At 42.4% G+C, this 5,413-nt stretch overlaps 1 pseudogene; it reads left to right on the top strand.

The window, feature by feature from the left end:
• Nucleotides 1-763: 763 nt before the first annotated feature.
• LOC129053570 (cell division cycle protein 27 homolog) lies at nt 764-3,104 on the top strand (annotated as a pseudogene).
• The last annotated feature ends 2,309 nt before the right edge of the window (nt 3,105-5,413 follow it).

The raw sequence follows: 5,413 nt of genomic DNA, 5'->3' as shown, positions 1-5,413 counted from the left end.
TCAATGGGCTCAGAAATATCTTTTTGCAGATTCTACAAAATGACTGTTTAGAAAACTGCTGGATCCAAATTACACCATTATGGCTCACACACTGCAGCCTCAACCTCTCGAGGGTTAGGCGATTCCTCAAGGGATCCTACAGCCTCGGCCTCCCAAAGTGTTGGGGTTACAGGCATGAGCCACCAGCACCCGGCCTGAGTTAATACATCTGGTCTCACTACGTCTTAACCACACACCCATGAAGAACTCAACTCAAGAGAAAGTTGGCAAGAGACTCTCAGCATTCTCTCCCGAAATCAGTGAGGTGGATGGCAGACGTGTGTCCCGAGCTCCTGGGGTTTTAGGTGACCATGTGTAGACGAGAGATTTCCAATGTTTCCAGAGAGGCACGAGCCACAGTTATTCGGGGCATCGGAACACGAGATGGGGTTTCTGACAGCAACTTAATGGCCAGGAAGGTCCAGAATCTGCCAAGGCCCATGTCCCAGGGTGGGGCCAATGGAACCCAAGGTAGAGGGAGTCAGCGGTCCTCACAGAGAGGACTCCAGCCCTAGGCTCCGCTGTGCAGACCAAATCAGAAGGAAGAGACACCTTCGTCCTACATTCCACATCCCTCCACTGAACTTGGGAGTGGATCTGTTTCCCAAACATAAGGTGACTTTCGCTTTGCAATGGATCACAAGGGGCCAGGCTTTCCAGAGTCAGCCGGATAAAGAAGTCACTCTGGCTCGGCCACCCCATTCCCCCGGTAACTGGTGAATTTAAATGAGACGAGGCTGGCCGGGCCAGAGCCGCTACAGGGGGGAGGGGGTTGTGTGGGGTGGGGTTTTCCTAAGGCACTGCAGAAATTGGGCCTTTGCTTAGAGGATGACAGTGCTGCAGGAACCCGTCCAGGCTGCTATATGGCAAGCACTAAACCACTATGCTTACCGAGATGGGGTTTTCCTCACAGAACGCCTTTATGCAGAAGTACACTCAGAAGAAGCCTTGTTTTTAATGGCGACCTGTTCTTACCTCCCAGGAAAGGCCTATAAAGCATATAGACTCTTGAAAAGACACAGTTGTCCTACACTGCAATGCAAATACCTGCTTGCAAAATGTTGTGTTGATCTCAGTAAGCTTGCAGACTGGGAACAAATCTTATCTGGTGGAGCGTTTAATAAGCAGAAAAGCCATGATGATATTGTTACTGAGTTTGGTGATTCAGTTTGCTTTCCCCTTCCATTGTTGGGACGTGTATATTGCAAGACAGATCGGCTTGCTAAAGGAAAAGAATGTTACCAAAAGAGGCTTAGTTTAAATCCTTTCCTCTGGTATCCCTTTGAATCATTATGTGAAATAGGTGAAAAGCCAGATCCTGACCAAACATTTAAATTCACATCTTTACAGAACTTTAGCAACTGTCTGCCCAACTCTTGCACAACACAAGTACCTAATCACAGTTTATGTCACAGGCAACCTGAGACCATTCTTATGGAAACACCCCAGGACACAACTGAATTAAACAGAGTCAATTTAGAATCCTTCAATTCAAAGTACTCCTTGAATACAGATTCCCCAGTGTCTTTTATTGATTCAGCTGTAATTTCACCTGAAACTGTCCCACTGGGAAGAGGAACTTCCATATTATCTAAACAGGTTCAAAATAAACCAAAAACTGGTCGAAGTTTATTAACAGGACCAGCAGCTTAGTCCATTTACCCCACGTTTTGGGATTTTGCCATTAGAAACCCCAAGTCCTGGAGATGGATCTTATTTACAAAACTACACTAATACACCTTCTGTAATTGATGTGCCATCCACCGGAGCCCCTTCAAAAAAGTCTGTTGCCAGAATTGGCCAAACTGGAGCAAAGTCTGTCTTCTCACAGAGTGGAAATAGCCAAGAGGTAACTCCAATTCTTCCACTAACAGAAAGTTCTGGTCCATAAATAACTACAACACCTCAGGTAATGAGCCCCACTATGACATCTCCCCCAAATGCACTGCATCGAAGAAGTTCATGACTCTTTACTAGTGACAGTTCCACAACCAAGGAGAATAGGAAGAAGTTAAAAATGAAGTTTCCACCTAAAATCCTAAACAGAAAAACAAAAAGTAAAACTAATAAAGGAGGAATAACTCAATCTAATATAAATGACAACCTGGAAATTACAAAATTGGACTCTTCCATCAATTCAGAAGAGGAAATATCCACAATCACACCTCAGATTCAGGCTTTTAATCTACAAAAAGCAGCAGCAGAAGGCTTGATGAGCCTTCTTCATGAAAGGGGGAAAGGTTATTTAGCTTTATGTTCATACCACTGCAAAGAAGCTAAAAATATTTTGAGCCATCTACCTTCTCACCACTACAATACTGGTTGGGTACTGTGCCAAATTGGAAGGTCCTATTTTGAACTTTCAGAGTACATGCAAGCTGAAAGAATATTCTCAGAGGTTAGAAGAATTGAGAATTATAGAGTCAAAGGCATGGAAATCTACTCTACAACACTTTGGCATCTTCAAAAAGATGTCACTCTTTCATTTCTGTCAAAAGACTTAACAGACATGGATAAAAATTCGCCAGAGGCCTGGTGTGCTGCAGGGAACTGTTTCAGTCTGCAACAGGAACACGATATTGCACTTAAATTCTTCCAGACAGCTATCCAAGTGGATCCAAATTATGCTTATGCCTGTACTTTATTAGGGCGAGAGTTTGTCTTAACTGAAGAATTGGACAAAGTGTTAGCTTGTTTTCGAAATGCTATCAGAGTCAATCCTAGACATTGCAATGCATGGTAAGTGGTAATGAATTGTAAAGACAAAGTCTTGTTGATGGTGCTGGTAGTCACTGATTTTTCTTGTTAGATAGCTTTTTATTGTCATGAACTTTCTTACTAATACTTAAGAATGGTACATACTGGTCAATAACTTCAAACTAACTTTTTTTATGAAATGTATGTCTTTAACAAACTCTTCAGTTAACTAATGATAATAGAATACGTGATGCTTATACTCAACAGTTTCAGTCTTCTACAAAACTTTTGCAGATACTGTAGTTGTGTTTTGTTTGTTTGCTTGTTTAGTTTTGTTACTTGATTTGTTACATTTTCTTCGAACACAAAATTGGTGATTGGGACAAAAAGTGCTTGGGAAATTGGAAAGGAATAGCATAATTCACTTATTGGATAATAGAAAAAAACACTGAAAAAGTTCACTAGTTGCTTTTTGACAACGTTCCAGTTTATTCAGTTACTATTAAGAACTTAATGTATCCTTTATTTAGCAGTATCTCTGTTTTACTTTTTTGTATTTGTGTATAAGTAGACACATAGGAAATTACTACCCAGGTCATATTGTTATCAACTGAATAACATATGAAAAAGTTTGGTCCTACTTCTGCCTCAACACCATACTTACTGTTGACATTTATTGTATTTCTCTGGACTGACTTAAAAGTTTAAATATCAAGAGAAGGCCAGGCATGGTGGCTCATGCCTGTCATCCCAGCACTTTGGGAGGCCAAGTCGGGCAGATCACAACGTCAAGAGTTCGAGACCATATGGTGAAACACCGCCTATATTAAAAGTATAAAAATTAGCTGGGCATGGTGGCAGGCGCCTGTAGTCCCAGCTACTCAGGAGGCTGAGGAAGGATAATCACTTGAACCTGGGAAGTGGAGGTTGCAGTGAGCCAAGATTATGCCATTGCACTCCAGCCTGGGCAACAGAGTGAAACGCCGTCTCAAGAAAAAAATAAAATAAAAATAAAATAAAATAAAATAAAATAAAATAAAATAAATATCAAGAGAAAGTATAATTCTGAAGTAGTAACTCTGCGGAAGCTTTTTTGTCAGATACGGTTATCTTTGGGGTTAGTTATTATAGCAATTGGGTTTTAACACTTGATTTGCTTCTAAATCTGAAACATTATATTACTAAAATATCTTTTGATTTGTGATTATGTTGTTTAATGGATTATATATCATTTTGCAGTAGTAGTTGCAGTGCCTGAAAGATTGCCAAAAAAAATAGTGCTAGCTATTGCTGACCAATGTAACAATCAACTTGCCAATATTGCCATCTCTTCCAATAGCTATGTTCTCCATAATATTTTAAGAACTCAGTTCTTCATAAGGCTTGTGTTGTTTTTGATTTTTTCCCAAGTCTGGTGGATCCTTGTGCTGTTCTTTTTTAAATGTGTATTGTCTGTCCAGCTATTCTGCAGGAGTCATATTCTTAAAAACCTTAACCATATCAAAAATTGTGTTTAAAGGAGGATTATTCAGACTGGCATGCTTTTAGTAGGAGGAGTTTAAATGCTGACGCATTTAGGTAACTCTAAATACTGAGCAACTTTATTCTATCTACAAAATAGATAGTCTTTCTTTTCTTTTCACTTTCACTATCATTTAATACCTTTTCTTCATCTATAACACAATTATAACGATATACAAAGCCACTCAAATAAAGCAGATATATTGTGCTTTAAAAAAAAAAAGAAGTCATTATATGGCACACAATGAGGTGTGACTCAAATCTAGAATCTCCAGTGAAAACCAATGAAACAGAGTCAAATCCCGTGTCTACTAAAAATAAAAAAATGAGCCAGGTGTGGTGGTGCTGAGGCAGGAGAATCACTCTAACCCAGGAGACAGAGGTTGCAGTGAGCTGTGATCACACCACTGTACTCCAGCCATGGGGGGGACAGAGCAAGACTCCGTCTCAGAAGCAAGCAAACACAGAAAGCCAATAAAGTTGTTTAACTCAATGTGTCAGGCTCAGGTCTCTTGACAGGATACATCCAGCACCCAGGGAAACGTTGATGGGTGGGATGGAATCTATTTTGTGGCCTCAAGGAAGGGTTTGAGAGACAGTCCCACAAACGTGACGGCCTAAAGAAGCCCCTCCGCCCAAGAAGCGATATTCATTTGTATCCTGTAGCCACCCACGAGGGAGAATCAGGCTCCCTACAGACCCCCAACCCCCACCCCACCCCACCCCAACCCACGCCCCCGCTTCGTGAAATGAGCTCTCACTCCATCAGGCTCTATTCAGGCCGTGTGGTTTTGTAACCTCCAGCGTGTGTGCCTGGGTTGTGGGGTGGGGTTGTGGCGGCTGTGGACAGAGGAGGGGAAAAAGTGGTGGTGTCCCGTGGGTGCCCAGTACGTGGGACGTGGGTGGGGTGGCCAGAGCCTAGGGAACTCATTGCCTGTCAGGACATCTCCCCTCCTGGTTCCCTCTCTGACCTACGCTCCACATCTCTGCAGTTCAGTGGGGATCTTGTGGGTGGAAGTCACCATCCCTTTGGACTTTAGCCGAGGAAGGCCGGGCTCCCAAGAGTCTCCCCGCAGTCGGGGCCTTGGGCAGGCTCACAAGGATGCTGAAGGTAACAGTTGGTGACAGTGATGTAAGTTGGAGGTCTCGGGCCAAT

Source organism: Pongo abelii, chromosome 23, assembly GCF_028885655.2.
Source record: "Pongo abelii isolate AG06213 chromosome 23, NHGRI_mPonAbe1-v2.0_pri, whole genome shotgun sequence".
NCBI lineage: Eukaryota > Metazoa > Chordata > Mammalia > Primates > Hominidae > Pongo > Pongo abelii.
This window is presented reverse-complemented; position numbering and strand designations above follow the sequence as displayed.